The sequence below is a fragment of the Ambystoma mexicanum genome, chromosome 6p (assembly GCF_040938575.1).
Source record: "Ambystoma mexicanum isolate Mex_15411 chromosome 6p, UKY_AmexF1_1, whole genome shotgun sequence".
Taxonomy (NCBI): domain Eukaryota; kingdom Metazoa; phylum Chordata; class Amphibia; order Caudata; family Ambystomatidae; genus Ambystoma; species Ambystoma mexicanum.
The window spans coordinates 60894395-60914474 of record NC_090935.1 but is presented as its reverse complement, the minus strand read 5'-3'; the positions used below and the strand labels follow the sequence as shown (position 1 = coordinate 60914474).

General features: G+C 40.6%; 1 long non-coding RNA gene across 1 annotated transcript; it reads left to right on the top strand.

Annotated features, from left to right (window-relative positions):
* Positions 1 to 1085: 1085 nt before the first annotated feature.
* On the top strand, positions 1086 to 9903 carry LOC138511210 (uncharacterized). The gene is made up of 4 exons (XR_011280588.1): positions 1086 to 1193; positions 1622 to 1738; positions 4924 to 5099; positions 9775 to 9903. It is a non-coding gene; the product is annotated as an uncharacterized lncRNA (long non-coding RNA).
* Positions 9904 to 20080: the final 10177 nt, after the last annotated feature.

The window sequence follows — 20080 nt, the reverse complement described above, 5'->3', positions numbered from 1 at the left end:
GCAAGTGACACGTGCTACTGGCAGGTGCCACATGCCAGGCCCCACAAATATCAGATGTACCTCATATTTGTTTGTTTTTCAAATTATAATCCTCTTTTTTAAAAATAAAAACGTGAACCTCCAATTTAAAAAAAAAAAAATGAGAAGCTCCTTGTTGAATTCGATCAGAAGACCTCCGGGTGTTGAAACTAGCTCTTTCTCCACTAGACTATCGCGCTCGTGGCAGGAGTATCTTTCCTCTAACTTAAAGTAAGTAACAGGTGTCACATGCCGGGCAAAACAAATATATGTCCCGCGTGTCGCTTCCACAGCAAAACAAATAGATGTCCCGATGTCGCTTCGTTTTTAAAATGTAACCCTCTGTTTTCAAAATAAAAATGGGAAGCTCCAATTAATTATAATCCTATTTTAAAAATAAAAATGGAAAGCTCTTAAGAGGATTCGATCACAAGCCTTCCCAATGTCGGGACTAGCTCCTTAACCACCAGACCAACACATCCCATGGAAATCAGATATTCAGACACTAGTGTGAACTTTCATGTGTTTTAGTGATGGTCCTTTTTCTAGTTTGAGTTGGATTCGTAAACTGCACATGCAATTATGAGTCCTTCAAATTCTTCCTCTAACGTGAACGGTCACATGGTTCAGTGATGGTCCCTTTTCTATTTTGAGTTATATCTTTAAACAAACTGCACATGCTATTCTGAAAGTTTGCAGGATCGAAACAATTTAATGTAAGTATTTGCATCTTGTGCTTTACTTGAATAGTACTAAACTTAAAAAACAGTTCAATCCTAAATCTGTTATTGTTTAATGCTTTAAATGTCAATTGTATTGTGTACATTTTTTCAAAACCAGTATGGTAGCAATATTAAAGTGTGTGTTGTTGTACATTAATTCATGCATTTCACACTTGACTGTACAAACTATGATAAATACAAAACAACCATATCCTACTGATAATATTTATAACTTTTATTTCTGAGTATATGCATGATCATGAAAACATCATTTACAAATGTTGCTAAATATTCAGATTTAGTTTAAACAGCCCTTAGATATAACACATTCAAGCTTGCCCCACGAAAGTTTTCAGAGCCTCTCGAAAGGTCATATAATGTGATGTAATTTGTCATTTGTATAGCCCTGCCTTTTCGCAAATGGTGAACGCCCCTGATGGAGCAGAGTCCAAGGTATGAGACATTTGTTCTGATGATTTTAGAATGGTTTTGTGTATTATGGTCAATACAAAGTAGGATAGGGGTAGTCAAGTCCCTACTACCTACCAATATCAAGGTGGCATGTGGATGGGTGCAGTACGATCATCGGTATAGTATGCAGGCGCGGCAGATTCATTATGTGTCCATCTAGACTGAATTTTTGTCGTAAGTGAAAGCTGTATTTTTATGGCAGATATGCTGTGTGTTGTATCTTAAGAGTGTTGTGTGTTGGCAGATGTGTGTGAGTTGGTGGCGTTGCCATCGGTTATTTTCCATGAGCATGGAATGTGATACCTACCCTGTGTTTCGCTGTTTTCCTGGTTTCGCAAATGTTGCGTGCATTCTGTCCTGTTTTCTGCTGGACTTTATTTTCTCTGTCGCCTGTTACAATTTATTTGCAGGTTCATTGCTGCCCTGGCTTACCTCAGAGGTGGTTGAATAACTGTTGTGGAGGGCCCCACCAATAAAGTACGCCACACCAAGAAGAAACTTCGAGGAGGTTTAGTTCAAGAGACAGGGTAAGACAAACCCCAGCCTGGAAGCCAGACACAAACTCCCTGCAGAGCTTCAACCTCCAGCCCCACACCATTCCACATTCCGAATCACAACAAGTATACATGGAGACCGTAGTTAGGCACCAAGTATTCTGAGAACAAACAGGCCCCTAAGATGAGGCTTACAATAGAAATCAATGTAAAAGAACTATATACGCCATGTTTACATGGAGAGATCCACATAGGTTGTATCCTCTCCTAACACTAACCCAATGTGAATCATGGACTTGTTGCCTGATTGCAAGTTTTTTTTGGGTTGGTAATTGATGAGGTTCTTTTGGAGGTATTCTGGGCCTGTTTTGTGGAGGGCATGGTGGGTGATGCTCATTGTTTTAAAGTGGCTTGTCACCCTATAGAAAGCCAGGGAGGGCACGGTCGGTGGGCGTCAGGTGCTCTCTTTGGCCAAGGTCCAGTAGGAGCGTAGCTGCAGTGTTTTGGGGGATGACCAAGGGGTGGTTTGGGGGAAGAGAGCTATCTTCCCGCAAATTATGATATCTGTTTTTCCTGCCTTGAGTAGGAGGTGTTTGCTGGATGTCTGTAGATGAGTAAAAACTGTGTGTAAGATATGGGTTGATGGGAAATGTCACAAGGAAGGATTTGCAGTCTGTGTTCCAGGCTTTTTTTGTGGAGTGTGAAATGAAGAGGTTTGGTTTGTGGAGGATGCAATCCAGCCTGCTCTGCTAGTTCTGTTATGGCTGCTGTGTGTAGCCTGGGGGAATGCCTTGTGTGCGATGGATGAGAAGACATCAGAGAACCAGGTTTCTGTGATGAAAGTGAAGTCTGGACTTTCCGAGGGAATTAAGTTGTATATGATGTGTTTCTTTTTGCCAGCAGATTTTGTGTTAATGAGTATGCATGAAAGTAAGCAGGGGACAAGTGGTGTTTGCCCCGGAGATGTGGGCCAAATAGGGCTTGTGGGGTGGGTGTGGAGGGCAGGGAAGGGAATACCCTGGTTGTGCCCCAGTAGGGGTGGGTGGGTGCAGAGCAAATAAAGGAGCAGGGTATGAAATTTGTGGAGGGTGGATCCATCCTTCTGAAAACAGTGTATCACTTATGTTACAGTTTTCTTTGGAGTGTAAAGGTCGGAAATAGGTTTTGGGCACAGGATATTTAACTATTTGCTTTTGATTGACATTCTAACATCATCCTTATTGTTATTTGATACAGGGAAACAAACCCCTCTTAGTTTTAGGGACAGATAGGGTTTTTTGTAATTCTTTTGGTAAATATGAGTTTAGGCCAACAAACATGCCACCTTTTTGTCCCGCTTCTACTTCTACTACCTAACAGTTCTTAAATATTTTTGCACTTTTGGTCAGTTAGGATTTCTATCGCACAGAGGAACAGACATCATCAATCAGTATAATGATTTTATTAGCACTTTTCAGGTGACTACACCAAGTAATTATTTCCAAGTACCTACAGTAATCCATTGAGTGAGTGTTTTTTGAAGTCTTTCTAAATATATTAATTCCCACCCAGTGCCTAATTACTCTGTTACCTTTATGTTATTATTTAATGAATATTTCTTTATACGTGTTCCCTAAAATTAAGTGTGCAGTGAAGCAATGATTGATTGCAATTGTTTCCCCAAATGTTGATATATTCATACATACTTTAACCAAAACATGTGAGGGGTGGGGCATTATGAAATGATGTTAACCACTGACATTGCTCTGTGCAACTTTCCACACCATATATTAGGCATGTGTTCACTGTTGCAAAAAGGAACCAGCTATATTTACATTTGCTTTGGTCCTACCATTAATGTAAGCGGTGCAGCCTGAATTGCAGACCACCCCTCTGCACAGAAATGTAATCAATCCCACACATGTTTCAGCCCAGATGTGGGTCCAGAACATGTTGTGCCTAGAGACCCATGTAATACCTTGCTGATGACGCAGAACGAGTCTGAAATATATCTGTGGTTGCTTGTTATCAATGGATTTTAAAAATGTGTCCTGGATAGACTTCCCCTTTTTTGTGGAAAAATATTTTATTTGTACATGTTTTTCTCCCCTTCTGTAAGGGCTTGGCAAACCGAAGAATGATTGCCTAGAGTGTTTCCTCGAGCAATGCCAGAGGTTACGATTAATTCAAAAACTTTTAGCAATCACTCATTTGCTCTATTTATACATTAAATCCCATAATGTGCTTGAAAAGCAATGAAAAGAAAACAGTCTTTTAGTTTGTAAATATAATACACCGCTGTACTAGATGTCCCACGTTGCATTCTGTATGATTTGAAACATGATCACATTTTAACAAAGTGTTTTCTAGGGCTACACATATATTGTGCACTGGCTGAAGTATTCTTAGTAATATTTACTCATAATTTTAACTAGCATTTGTCCACAATGCTAAATGGCTAGGAACGTAGGCAAGTACCAATACGGTACCCTTTTTTTGGGCACATAGTACTACAATTATTTAATTACAAAAACAGGTTTTATGGCACAATCCATTTGGTATTTAAGATTCAAACCTTTTTCCGGGATCTGTGCAGATACAAAGTAGTGTTGCTAGCACGTGACAAAGGAACACCACCAAAAGGAAAAAGGTACTCTCCCTCTTTCTTAGAAAATGCTAATCCCCTCCAAGCAGGTGTTGTGGATGTTACACATGCCTTGCTCCGTTTTTCCTAAATCATCTATTTGTTATACAGAACATATGTGACTAGATTATTTCTGTAGTGCATCTGAAAGAATGGATAGCTTTAAATAACTCATTCCAAATGTGTTGTTAAGATTATAGAGGAAGAGTCACATCGTTTTTCAAGGCTAAGCTTTGAATTTAACACCACGCTTAATTATTTGTCCAAAACAAATTATTAAAGAATGGCTCTCATAGAAGGATAGATGCCACTAAAAATCTCATGCTATATTTACTACTTTTGTCTTTCTTTGCATGCCAAAGGCCTAAAACATCATCAATGCCTCCATCAGTCTTCAGAAGGCGGATTGTAGTTAATAAGGCAAGGGTTCTAGTGTGTTCCTTTTAGGCCTTAAAGAGGTGCTTTTGCAAAGTTAAAAGGAAATGCTGCATTGGCAATGCACATGAATTATAGGTTTAATTTTATTTTGATTTGTATTCATGGTGTTTTCTTTTTGTTATTTAATTATATTTTAAATATTGCATGTCATTCACAGATCAACAGATAAAAAAAGAAACATGAAGTTTGGATTTTCAGACCAACATGATTTCATCTTCATCTGCAGCAAAAGCGACATCTGCACCTTTTGCAAGAAGAAAGTACAATGTACTGAGCAACATCTAATTACTCAACATTGGAAATTAGCAGTGCTCTTTACCAATGGTTCAGAAGGTATAGTATTGCAACAGATTACATTTTCATAACATTTATTGTGGGTCTGTTTTGACATCACACATTATTCACTCTCTGTAATATTTTTTAAAATAAAACAGATCCATCTTTATCCCTCCTCTGATCTGTCTCATTTTCCACCCCCCTGGAGACTAAGGTCTGTAGATTCCACACTTGATCGCATCACGCCATTCCTGAGGCAGCCCTTACCATTGTTATCCCATTAGTAACAAAACTCTATAAATAGCATAACACATCAAGGTGTTTTCTTCATTATTGCTGTTTGTGTATTTTTATATCACAATATGCTCTTCTCTATGTCATGAAGTCCAATGGTAAGTCTAGGAGGGTATTGTGAGGTAGCCACAGGTGCCAAGTGACCACTCCTGCTATGGATGCTTAGTATGTAAGAGGTGTGTAGTGTATCTAATGCCCTATCCCACCACTATCCTGCACCCTTAATAGATTCTCCCAATATTGGTATGACAGCAACTTTCTCAGCACCTTTGTCATACAACTGTCCAAAATAGTCATACCATACATGCATAATGGGCCACCCATCTCCCAAAGAGAGTGTTTTAGGACAATCATACCTCTATGCCTGATAGTACTAAACAATGTCTCGCTTTCCGGGTTTTCTCCAAAACACCTGCTTTATCATTGTCTCTGGTGGATGTCTGTCTGTTCAATTTGTTCATGTCTTCCATAACCTTTTAGGCTCTCACAGATGTGCATACATCTGTTTGGCCCTCTCAGCGGCATTACCTCTTCGGGAGAATCTTCTCTACTTTTTCAACCCTGCTCGTCAGCTGATGCGCCTTTCATGCGCCGATAGGGGAACCAATCACTGCTGCGGTCTGGACTCCGTTTTTGTAACGGGCCCCAGGGCCACCACGACTTCTGTGTGGATGCTGCACCGAGCGGGCCTTTGCTTTAGCATCTCCGTCTCACTCTCTCTACTTTGGCCTAATTTCCATTCAGGACGCCAGTCTTCTAGTATCTTGCTAGTGATCATCTCACGTCCCGCGCTAACGCCGGGTCCGCGTCTAGTTTGGCTCTGCCCCTCCATGACATCCTCTCATCGTAGGATTACCTCTGCATAGGATTCTCTCTCTCTCTCTCTCTCTCTCTTTTGAGTTATGTACTGTGAAGAACTCATGGTGACAACAATTAAGACAGAACACAAGTGATCACAATTCAAGGGTGTTTATTGAACAATGAAAGTTGTGTGATGGTTGGAAAAACACCTAATCTAAACATAAATCTAAGATGGGGACAAGTGTCGACCATCAAATGACAAATAAGGCAGTCCTAGTGGTGTTGTGTCAAATCAAAGTGGCCTATACTAAGAAACCTATTGCCAAACCTCACAACTAATACCAAAAGGGTGTGTGAGATAGTTTTCATCAAAAGAAACAAGTGTTCTCAAAATGATACATCAGTATGCGGTGGCTTGGGTCTCCTTTTCCCATGTTTTAGACAGGGAATAAGATGGCAGCTTGCAGTACAGTACATTCTCGGGATTCTCTGTCATGAGATGAAAGTTCCAATGGCTGTTCTCAGGACTGTCAATTTCCAAGCATCGTTTCCTCTGAATGTCTAATGCCTTCAGGGTTTGATGTATTCAAACAACAAAAACAAAACTTCCTTTAACAAATAAAAGTTTGTTTAACAAATAAAAGTGTGTTCTCAATATACACTGGGTGATGGGCTCACCCCTGGGTCCCCCTCTTGTGGGCTGGCCCTTCTCAATTGTAATCCGAGATTCAGATAGGGTGGCAACTTCACCCCTTTGTCTGCCTCTTCTGGGCTGACCCATTCACAATTGTATTTCTTTGTATCTCTTATTCTTTTCTCATTAAACTTTGGATGATAGCTTCACTCCTTGGATCTCCCTCGTTCGGGCTCGGGCATCTCTCAACTTCCATTGCTGACTTTAGCTTCACCCCGGATCTCTCTCGTCCAGGCTCGGACTCTTCTTAGTTTCTTAATCTTTGTCAAACAGTTCAGTGGACCTCCTTTTTTTTGGGTTCACTTTAACACTCTGTTTCTCGGGACTTTTAGACTTTGTCCCCCTCCTCCGGCATCCCCCCTCCGTGTTCATTATTGCCTTTTCAAAACTTTCTACTGGTTTGAAATGTTTGCAGGATTCACGTTCCTTTCCTTCATTCACAATTCGGGACTCACTTCCCTTACTTTTAGCCAACTTACGAATCAAAGTCTTTCGATTATACGGGGCTTTTGCTCAACCCTCACGTATGACCACTTTCTTTTTGTGGCCTTCCTATGGCCTTCTGGTTTCTGTAGCTCTATTCTAGGGGGGAGTAAACAGCACTTCTCGAGTTAGCACCCACATGGTGCTGGTTTCCCTCTTCAGCTGGTCTCCCCTTAACCACCTTTTACAGTTCAATCACAATTCAATTTAATATGCTTAAACTTGCCACTTGTCGCTTTTCACTCAACACAGCCAGGTGCTTATCGATTCTCCCCTCGACTCACCAGCTGTGTTGCACCGCTTGGTTTCGGCTTTCATTGAGTCAAGGACGGTACCACAGGCGCGGGAGCTTCCCTTGCTCCTGGTTATCGCCATAAGTTTGCCCTGTGTACCGTTCACATTTTTTTCAGGACAAGTCAGTGAAGGTTCTGTGGGTCTGGAACGAAAAGTGCAAGTTTACCTTCTGCCTCGCCACCCTCTCGCTTTCTGCCACCTTTCTCCTTGGTTTGAACATCCGCGTGTTAGCCGTCTCGTCGTGATGTCTGCTAGGCTTGTCTTTCTCGCCTTGCTTGTACTGCACTCTTCTGCTCCACCTTTCATCCCTGTTGGTAAAAGGAAGGGCCATCAGGTGTGTGTGGTTCAAGTTAATCTCCTGACTTTGCCTGACCCTCTGGTTGGGACCTGCCAGGTACACAGGTTTAACATTACAAGTCTGTTGTATGTCACACTGGGATGAAAGGTTCAGAGTGGAAAAGGAGGGTGGTATAGTACCTGCGTGTCCTACGGGGTATGATAGGGAAGGTTTGCAAATTGGACAAAAATGACCCGGATATAGAACAGCACATAGGAAATTGTGGGAATGATAGTACTCTGTTCCAGGAGATTGGGATTTTCCGGAAACAATAATCAGAAGGACGGGATTGGCTGGGCTGGGGAAATGAACAAAGAGGATTGTGGGAATCGTAGTGTTTTGTCAATGCAGTATACTGGGGTTTCGGGAAATAATAATTAGAGGAATGTGAAGGAAAATGATGGGGAGCATTTGAATAGGGAACAGGAAAGCAAGGATTCCTAGAAATATTGTTTCTGAATACAACAGGGTTTGTAATATATTCAACAGAGGTGGAGGGGATGATGGATTCTCGAAAGGGAATTTTATCGGGTGGAAGGTAGGTCAATTTACTACAGCCCATAAAAGCCTCGGGGACCTTGTGGTCCTCGTCCCTTTCCCCGGTATAATACCGCATCTCACCTGGGGCATTTCCCAGAGTATAACCCTGGGATCCCCTACCCAGATGACCCTCCCCCACTGGTCGACCCCCAGGAACTTATCCAGCAGCGATGGCCGTGTCCTGGCCACCTGAATAAGGGATTCCCGGGGTCTAACTGGGAGAATACCCAGGGTTTCTCACAGTATGTCATGACAATCAAAAGGGGATTGTTGCTGCTCTTTAACTGTTTAGTGCAGCATTACCTGAAGCCAAAGCGATTGAAGAAAGGTAACTATTTGTAGAGTCCAAAACAGAAGTAACAACAGTCTTCTCGATTCACATGTAGGCACACATTGTACTCTGTGCAGGGAATTGCTTACATGAATGTGTGTGCTTGTCCCCAAAAGGGGAGTCACTCTCAGTGTGGTCGCAATTTCCCTGCCTCCTAAAGTGGGTCTTGCTTAGTCTGCTTACATCACTAGCTTTAAAGGTGGTGGCTCCCCTCTGCAGAAAATGGACGAATAGTCCACATTCATCACAGCAGGTGCTCTCTTTGCTTTTGTCGTGTGTGTGTGTGTATTTACATGTTGTACATGCTGTGTACAGTTACAATGGTACACATCTGTTGTATGCCTACCTGATTGATCCTGTTTCCATAGTCATTGATGAATGACTCCTTTCTGTATGTACTCACATGTTGTGCCTGCATTGAGTAGACACTTTTGGCTGCATGCCATACATGCTTTCTTTTTTGTCATGGGCTTGTCAAATGCATTTGTCGCACAAGTATCACAACCCCTCTGTAAGCCAGTCAACCGCTCCATTTCAATAATTGCTGCACCTTTTCCTCCTCTGCTGTCCAGATGGTGGCTGTTTCCCATTTGTCAGAGTTCAGTGCCTCTTGGTCCTTTTAAATCTGCTAGCCCCTTTTACGCTTCATATTTGTCCACTGCTTGTGTAGGTGTATCCTGTCTCGTGTCATGGTGCTACCGCTTTAACAGCTGCGCTATTGATCATACACAACCACATCCAGTATTGTGTATTAAAAGACTAAATCCCCCTTCCATTTTTTCGAGAGTTACAGAAGGACTGTGGCACCAATGAGTATCAACAAGTACTGAAACCATTATACCTATTCCTTTTTTTTCCAAATCACATCATTGAAAAGCAATTTTTCATTTTAATCAACTATGTCTCGCTGTGTTTATGTTGTTTTCGTAATGCACATGTATTATTTTAAAATCTACAGATGGATACATAATTCCTTGCAATTGTCCACAATTACAACTACAGACAAAAAATCGAAACCATTGGCACTGTCCTATTTGCTTTATCCTAATAACCCGCTCATTCAACTTTAGAAACCACTTGCGAACAAAACATGGTAAGTTTTTTTAATATATACTAAGCAGAATTGATTAAATAAAAAATACTGCTTCATTTATTACATTACATTCTATCAAATAGATTCAACAAATGTAATCAGCTGTTATTGTTCAAGTGTAAAACTCACTTTATTACATGTTTTTTTCTGCTAACAATATCAATATGTTATCTCAAATTGCAATAAGTTCCATATTATACTGCATCTGCATTTGGCAAAGTCATTGATGACAAGTGAGAAAGCAGTTTTTGCATCCGCAAATATATATCCCTTTCTTGAAAGGAGCAAAATGCACCACGCTCAATTTGCTACTGATTCACCGAAAGGTTCTATTTATTTTATTTTATTTTATTGTTTTAAAGCACTGACCTACCCTGAGTGCAGGGCAGAGCTGTACAGAGTGTGGGTAGCCGGCATTTGGGCTGCCACTTTGTAATAGTAGCTCTTAAGTCTGAGGTCTGTGCGTCGGTATATGCATCCATTGGGATTAGTCCTTGTTCAGGTGTCGTTGAAAGAGCCATTTTTTGATAGATTTGCGAAATTGTAGAATTGTGTAGTCATTCAGAGCTGACACCTCGATCAAGTTACAGAGTGTGGGTGCATGACAAGGGAAGGATTGTTTGCTGGTCATCTGTGCACAAGTTGTGATTCAACCTGGTTGGTTGATTTTCTGCATGAGAAGGGTGTGCAACCATATATGTGGTGCTTAGCCTCGAGTTATGCTGGTGTGCTACTCATGACTGCTTTGTACATGATATATGTAGTCTTCAAAAGTATGCTGGCTTGTAGTGTAAGCCAATGTAGTTCGCATAGGATGGGGGTAATTCGGTCAAATTTCCATGCTCCTGCAATGCAATCCATCATGTTTTATAATTCCAAAATAGAGGCTAAAAGAATGCAGAAAAAATTAGCATTCCCCACTTTGCATGTGTAAAATGTGAGCATCCGTTGTGTTTGGCAAAGGTGAAAACATATTCACCCAAACAATGCCAAACCTGTTCACTTAGCTAATACAAGTCAAACTTTTAACAGATGCAATCGTGCTTCATCAATATTTCTTTGTTTAAAATCTTTTTTCCTTAAATGGGTTATGTTTTACACCACTTTCAGGGACTAATTGGCTATTAGAATTCTTGAATTATTTTATTACATACTGGTTTCCATTTTTATATAAGCGTTTTTTAAATCAGGGCATGAAAGCAGGGCATCAAAGCAATTCTTAATGTTTTTATGCTTTAATTTACTGGCCTGGCCCCATTATGGACAAAAAGCATTGAACACAATTAATATCACCTCTGTGCTTTCTCTCATCTCGCGAAAGTACACTTTGTTTTCCTGCATAACACAATTTCATGCATGTGCTTAACCAATGGATTTCTATGGCATCCTTTTCCATTTAGCACCTGCTCATAGCAGGTAGATTCCATAAGAATACATTGTAAATGGTGCCTGCAAAGTGTAATTGCAGGCAGCATTTACATGTCCTTCAAAACTGAGCGCATTACATGGTCACATGCTTTAATTATTACCTTTGGACTGTGCCTTGAAAAAGTAAAAGTTTGCATGCAGGGCACCCAACACTATTTAAGTGCTAATCTTGCCATCCCATCCAGTACAATTACCATTTAATTTAAAATCACCACCACTGTGTTTTCATTACTCAGAAATGTGCCTGTGAATTGACTTAATTTTTATTTAATCAGAGGTTTGTGGATATAACTTGTGACACACCCACATTTTTTGTTTGCCTATATGACTCCTGGTGAATAGCAATGCACCTTCAAATTGTTCTTTGCAGCAGACGAATTGTGACCGAATGGTAGTTTTCGGATACATGCTATACATTGTTTGTTCACGCCACATATTTAAATGTAACACAAATTCATATCATAATTAAGGATTGCAAATCGTATGTCAGTGGTTTTGTTTCTCCCAGCAATCAGAAACTTTACAATTGACTCAATTAAATATTGCTTAAAATGTGACTATTACATTTCATCATCCACTTGCCCAACCCTTTTTCTTGTCATTGCTTTTCATTATTTATTTGGCTATTCAAATCATATTGCTTCTGCAAAGTTTAGCAACCACCTTTGCATGAACTAGATGTAAACCCATCACATTTAAGTTTGAAGCCTGTCACAGATGGCTTTAAGAACTGTGAAGGTGGTGACTCCATCGGATGAGAGACTGTATTCTCCACTTCCCACTGAAGATCTTATAATACCCAAGTTTGTGATGGTTTGTTGCCACTCCACAAATCCTCCTTATTGTAGAACCCAGAAACCCCATTCCTTTAAGTCACTCTAGACCAGTGGTCTTCAAACTCTTTGTGCCAAGGCCCCCCCAAGCAAACAATAAATTGTTCGAGACCCATCTGCCCCGCCCATATGTGTTGGTGTTAATTTTTTTATAGAGATAGCTGCGAAATGTGTGATGTACATACACGAGCACACTGGATTGTTTTGTATATGAGACTCTGACGAGCATGCCAATCAAAGATGTTGCCTCACATTGTAAATCCACTAAGCCAGTGGTCTTCAAAAATTTTTGACCTGCTCCCCCCGACCCCCTGAGCAGCCAGGCCTTTGCCACTCATCCCTTTAAGACAAAGCAGGAGGGGTGTTACTGCAGAGCCGGCAGTTCCAGTACGCTCAGGTGCCCCTGTGTGGTTGCCGAAAAAGCTGTCTCAACACCAGCAACATGAAAAAAGAGCAAATTATGAGCACCAACACGTCAGGTGTGTTTCCTGAAGCTGCAGTACAGCTGACATTACATACCCACCCAAAATCAGGAAACTATGTCTCTCAAGTTCCCTATATCAAACCAGCACACATTGCTTCTCTTAACAAACAGAGAGAAGGGAAGGCAGTGTTACAGTATTTTATGCACAAGCAGCTCCACACAAGGCAATCCCAAGTCTTCCACCAGGGCTGTAAGACATTCCCATAGACAGAGCTTGTCAGGCAATCCGCATCCCATCTACCATACATCAATCCCATAACATCAAAAAGTGCCTATCCAAGGTCTATTAAAAATACACATGTTCAGTCTGTAGCTTTTGGATGCCAGGTGTAGATATCATTCAGTGTCACAAAATTGTAGGAAATAATGATTTCAAAACGTTTTCTTAATATTATCTGAATGTAAAAATATGTAACACTTTGGGCCTCATTACGTCTCAGGCGGTAAGGGGTTAACGCCAGCGTTAACAGCGCCGCCCCTTACCGCCTGATTACGAGGTCCCCTAGCGCCATGGTGCTTTTAACACCTGCTTTTAGCAGGTGTTAAAATCCATGGCGCTAAGGGACCATGGAGTTAATTACGCCACCGTAATTTACGGTGGCGTAATTAACGCCTTCCCCACTCCCATTATGCCCTATGGGGCAAAAATGGGAATGGGGAAGGGTAAATGGGGATTGGGGACTTACCGCCCCGCCTAGGTCGGAATGGGGCGGTAAGTCCGCCAACCACCATGGCGTAAACGTAGTTTACGCCATGGTGGTAAAGTCACGGCCCAGGCGGTAACTTACCGCCTGGGTCGTAATGAGGCCCTTTGTTTTACAGGTTACACATTGAGAGAAAATCATTCCAAACAAGGCAAGGTTTAATTTAAATTAGCATCTTACATTTCATTGTTTTACTGTAATGCTTAAAACTGTCTAAAAATGGTTACTTTTGACCTAATGAACATTTCTACAATATAAGAATGTCAAACCTTGAACTTAAATCGGCTACTATATGTACATTTACCCATTATGCTGTTATGTTTAAGTTTATGTTTTTTCATCATTTATAAATATGCCTTAGTATCTTGTGGAATTAACTTAGCCTAATTCATCAGCAATAACAGGCTTCCAATAACCATTATTCCTATTTTAATTCCAGTGGATCACATACACTCGTCACATGAATCAGGGAAACAGGAAGATACCCCTATTGAAACAAATCGGCGGGAACAATCTTCGAAAACAATACAGTGTGAGCATTGTGATACTCAATTTTCCATGCAGTCTTCACTGAGACGACACCAGCAGCAAACCCATGGTATTACCTCAGATCCTGTTCACTGTGTGGATTACAAAAATGGAATATATTTTTTGCCGCGTGCTAAAAGTGGACAAAGAGCACCAATACACATACAAAAAACATCTGGCAAACAACTTCTGGCTTGTGAAATTTCTGAATGTAGGGAATTTATGGCAATGGCTTGCCGCAGTGGACATCCAGCATTAGAGTGCAAACATTTGGAAATGGCAAAAAAAGCAGACCCATTTCAGTTCCCTAATGAACTGCAGGTAAACTCATTAAAAGAAATGAAGAACAAAAACCTTATTTCCTCAACAAGAGAAAAAGAATGCCAGGAAATAGTTTCAGCTGCGAGTGATGCAGGGGTTTGTGTTGTGTACCCAGTTTTTTATAAAGATCAAGGGTTTTCAGCTTGATTTGTATATTTCTCTGTGTACACTGGCAAGCAAGACTACTGGTGCATTTTCAAAAGAACCCGTGTCACATTTGATACGAAAACCGGAAATTGGCACTGTCAGTGTAAAGGCAGCCGTAAGGTTCCTACCTGCGTTCACAGATACCTTTCAATGTGGTGGCTTTTCCAGGAACATCCAAAGTTACTGGAAGGTAAAGACCATGAAAATATCAACAACAATATTCCTGGTATTGACAGTGATGATGATCCCTTAGATGATAAAGATGATCTAAATACTGTCGATTCATTGTTGGAAGGCAGTGAATACCCACCAAACAGTATGCACGTAAAGAAAATGGTTGAATATTTACATATAAAAAAAAGAATTCCAGAAGAACTCCCTCAGAATTTGACTTTGGAAGACAAAAAACCAACATTAAAGTTTGTTCCACTGGAAACACATTGTCCATACTGTCCAGGACCGACAGCGCCTTTACTTCTTCAGCCAAAACTCATCACAGAAAATGCAACTGTGTATGCAATGTTTAAGATCCATAAAGGTAATTTCAAAATAATCATATTTAAAATATGATCTCCTCTCTGTATGAATGTATATCTATGTATGTATGTATGTGACACATTGGCATAGTATGGGTACATGGTTGTAATTACCTGCTCCATGTCTAGCTTCAGAAACTTATTTCAGAAATGATTTGACCAGCCACTTATCATGTTTCCTAAACTGCAAAACCGATGATGCCTTCCCGATCATAGATGGGCGGCTGTCCCAAACACTGAACTAATAATAGCCAAAAAAGTATTCTTTCTTCTCCCATTTAATTTGTTGATCTCTCCATTATGTGTCTTTGGTAATTGTGAAATACCTCCAATTTCACAATTTCTTCTGCTAGTCAAGGCAGCACATAAGTTCCAACAGGTTTTTATCCCATCTAAGCTTTCTTGATTATGTTACAAGTTTTTATTGGTAACCAGTGTAAGTTTCTAAATGTAGGGCCATTTTATTCACATGTTTTGGTGCCATTGATTAGTCTAGGTGCAATTCTATGTATCTGTTTGAGTGGTGCAAGGGTTGTACTGTGAATGCCCACAGTGCGTGCTTATCCACATTCAAATATGATATTGATAATCATTGTACACCTGTCATTATCTTCAGGGGTTGTTGCAATGGATTTATTTTGCATGGTAACATTAGTACTGAACTGATATTACTCGTCTTTTATGAGGTCACGTTGCTCATGTGTTGCCAACTTGGTCCCCTTCTCTCCGCCACCTCTCTCTTTACCTGCGGCGTTCCCCAGGACTCCATCCTCTCACCCTCGTTTTTTAACCTCTACTTGGCCCCTTTGGCCCACCTCATCTCTACCTTTTCCTCTAACTTTCAGTGTTATGTGGATGACGCTCAGCTTTCCTTCAGGCTCCCCTCAGCCTCCTCTCATCTATCGCTCATTCCTGATTGTCTATCCGCGATTCAGGTTTGGTGCGCCTCCAATGATCTGTGCCTTAATACCAGTAAGCCGGACATCCTTCTCATTGGGACCCCTGCTCCCGCTTTCCCTCTCTCACTCTGGCTGCCCTCCTTGGGCCCTCTTCCTTCACTTTCCTGTGAGTCTAAAAACCTTGGTGTCTTCTTCGACTCCACTCTCTCTTTCTCTGCTCACATCTCGGACGTCGCCAAGAAGTCCCATCATCAGCAAATCCTCCTCAAAGGGACTCTTCCCTTTCTCACTTTGCCTCAGAGGATCACTGTCTTCAGAGCCCTAGTTCTCTCTAGGCTGGACTACTGCAACAGCCTCTGTCTCAATCTGCATTCCTCTACTCTCCGCCCTCTTCAACTTATCCAGAACAGGACTGCGAGACTTATCCTTTGCCTCAAGTCCTGGCACCATATCTCTCAAGCCATGAAATATCTCCACTGGCTCCCGGTGACTGCACGGATCAAGTTCAAGACCCTTTGCATTGTCGACAAAGCTTTCTGGGCCGGGGCCCGCACTACATCCAAAGCTCTCTTCCAAAATACCTTCCTCAGCTACCTCCAACTCTCTAAGGGTTAGACACTACTCCAGGCAGAGAGTGGGGGGTAGATCTCTCTCTTCTGCCGTTGCCTCCCTCTGCAATGGCCTCCGTGCCCATCTCAAACTTGTGCTGGACCCCTAAAGTTCCAGAAGCAGCTTAAAACCTTCCTCTTCTCTGCTTTCTCTCCCTCTCTCCCCTGCTGACATACCTGTCTGCTGTACTGACTGGTTGCTTGGCCACCATCAGTGTCTCACTAGGTACCAGGCTCTCTCTTGATATGTCACCCTTGCGCTGCCACCGGGCCTTCCATGCTCTTAGGGGCTGTAACTGTAACCCTACAGTCCCTTGTTCTCCCTTCACTACCCAGAGCCGTGCTGCCCTGGCTGCACTGACACAGTGCATTGCTGCCCTGTTTTCCCCTCCCCTCTCCCTTGCACTCCCCCCTCCCTTTACCCTTAAACTTCTAATTCTCGCACTTGCACAATCTGAATGACACAAGGCCTAGTATGATCGTTGTCTTGTCCTCCCTCTGTGTTCCCTCACTTGTCTTGTTGCGCATAGAAACACTTGTGTACAGGCGCATTATAAATGACTTATATCATATGATATCATGCGGTTGCATATCATATGGTTATTTTAATAACCTTTAACAGTAAGGCAAAGGTGAGCATTGTTTGATTTTTTTGTTGTACATTTTGGTTCTACATTCAGATTTTTGAGAAGAAAGCTATTAAGCATGTTTTTATGAATGTGGAGAAGGTCCTTTATGATAGTGGTGCATTGATGATGTAGCGGAGGCCATCAGCAGTTCACCTTGATTGGTTTGCTGACTGTGGATTGGAGAACATCATGCACACATGTGGTGGGCACAAAGGATTTACAGATGGCGCAAAGCTTCTTGGATGAGATGGGTTTTAATTTTGAGCAATGCTTTACATTACATTTTGTATTTGGTTTTGATGGTTCTTTAGAAAGTGCAGTCTCTTCAATCAGTTCCCTGATTTTGGGGATTTTGGCAATAACAAAAACTTTCATGGCGTTGCCTTTCTTCACTCATTGTGTCATTTGTTGTTCAGGTAGAGGATTGTTGCTCCATTGCATTGCTTTAAATGCAGCTCTGATTTTTCAGGCTGCCTCTTTCATTTTTAAGTGTAATGTAAGGAGGTAGCTGACTTTTATTGAGGTGACTGATTAGGTGCTATATTTTGAGCTCATTGGAGTGCGACCTGGCAGATGGAGTGCTTGCTGTCTTTGACATAATGGGAATGACATGGGAAAGATGGTTAAATCCTTACTCTGCTTCATCAGTCTATTCTCCGTACAATACAGGATAAAAATAATTTTAGATTGATTATAAACATCAAGACAAAATTCTAACTATGATTTGTGAAATACGAATTAATTTGTATTCTCCAACTTTTAGCACCCCACAGTGTACTTGTAATATTTGTGTTAATCTGTATACCAAGAATTTCATTAAGATTTCTGTCATTTAACTAGGTATTCATGTTTATGTGAAGATTTGCCCAATTTGCTGTACTCCAGTACGATTCCAGGAATATACTACAGGCTTCCACAATTTTAATGACAGGGTATTTTTGACAATTCCTCTCTGCATTCTTTTAACCACTTCATTTCAGGTTTGTTATTTTAATTCTCATAACGTTTTCAAAAGATATATGTATCACGAAGAATTATTTATAGAAACCAGTTTAAGTTATTTATCAGGACATTGAGCAAGAGGAGCAAAATCTAGCTTTCATATTGTATGATATTAGCCATCTAGCGACATGTCCTGTATTCATATATGCACCAACTGAATGTACTTTTCAGTAGTTTAGTATATTTTTTGGACGCTTCTAAATTGATTTTTATTAATTTATTAATTGTTTTATATTTTTTAAGTCGGAAAATGTAGTTCAGACTCTCGCATGCACCGTATGTCTGTTTGAGTAATTGTGTATTTTCAACACATATTCAGGTGCATTTCTTTAAGTTAGCAAGTGTAATGGATACGTAGTGTTTGCTGTATATTGTGTCCTGAATTACAAGCTAGTAGTTTATTTGTGTCATCCTTGTCAATTGGGTGACAATGATGGTACATTGTCTGTCAACAACGATTTAATGCCAGGAGCACACACTCAAAGACTAAAAGAACAATTGCAAAATCTTTTTTTTAAACCACAACTTGCTAGTCATACTAACTTAAAACACTTAAAAGTAAGCAACCTGGTAGTAGCATTTAAGCACTTTATTTCTTCTCATAACCTTTTCTGTAGTCATCCTAATGCCCTTTTCACCCTAACGGACACATTTTTGTTTTGCATGCACCCCATTTATTTTCCTATCTTGTCATAATAATTTCTCCACTTTCCATCATGAAAATACACAAAACCTCTGCATGCATAGAGATTACAAACAGCATATTGATTCCCTTGGGTGTATGTGCATGCAGCATTATTTCAGGCCATATATTAATTGTTTATTGCACAAGAATAACAATAAGTTCACACATGTATTCATTCTGTTTGCATTACAGTACAAACAACTAGAGTCATGTATGCCATACTGCAAATGTGTTTTAGGCAACAGTATTTGTAACAAAACCAGGTTATTCATTAACTAGTTAGCTTAGCATAACTGATTCACATTTTTTCATCTGTTTATTGCATAGGTGCACATGTTAGATAATCCGGCTTCTGTGAGCAAATTTACAGTTTGGTATGACCCATACTGTACTACTCTGGTGCAAAATCACAGCGAGACATGCATCACATTGGTACACTGAGCATCAACATCACAGAAGGGCATGGATTCATTGGCAATGGAGTTGTGTTTTTATTTCACTTTCATAAAGATTACTACATTATTATTAAAAAGATGTGCAGTATGTTTATTGAATAGTGTAACGTATGCTTTTTGGTAATATTATAATGTCAGTTATTTAATTAATACTCTATCTTCACTAGAACCACACTGCTATTGGACGATTCCTAACAACAATGGAGGATTTTATGGGGATAAGATGCCATCATGATACACTTAGGAAGGCTTTCTTTCATTTTTCTGCAATGAGAGACTATTCCTACAACTTCTTCTGCATCCGATGTGGTCACCATCCTGCTATTTTAATAGCAGATGCAAACTGGAAACTTTCATTTGATATTCCCAGTGAGTACATGTTTACTATATAATAGTTTTATTTCTCCGTGACAGTATTTCTCATAATTCATTTGAATTTAATTCCATTTACAGCAGCCTATTTTTAACTTTTTTTTATAACAAAATTTAATGCCATCAGCTTTTGTGCAATTTAATTACAATATATTATGTTTTCTTCAATTTCTTTGAACATTTGGCCCATTTTTTGTCTTAATCAATCTATCCATGACAGCCCTTGCCCAGGGAATCTCACGGTGCTTTGTGGTGAAGAGGTAAGGCCTGTATCCCCAAGAATCCACCTCACCACCTCAGATTGTAAACATGGGCTTGAAAGCTACCTTCAGAGTCCATTTCCAAAGCATGAGCAAACCCAAAATCTGGGAGAACAACCTTCAAAATCATGCAGAAGCCTGTCTGATGCAGGATCCACAAAACAATGTGCAGATCATTGAAAATAGTAGGCGAAGCAAATGACTATTGCTGGAACGGAAGAACAGCAGTCCCCGCAGGAGCGAATGGCGAAGAAGTAGTAGTGGTAAGGAGACTGAAACA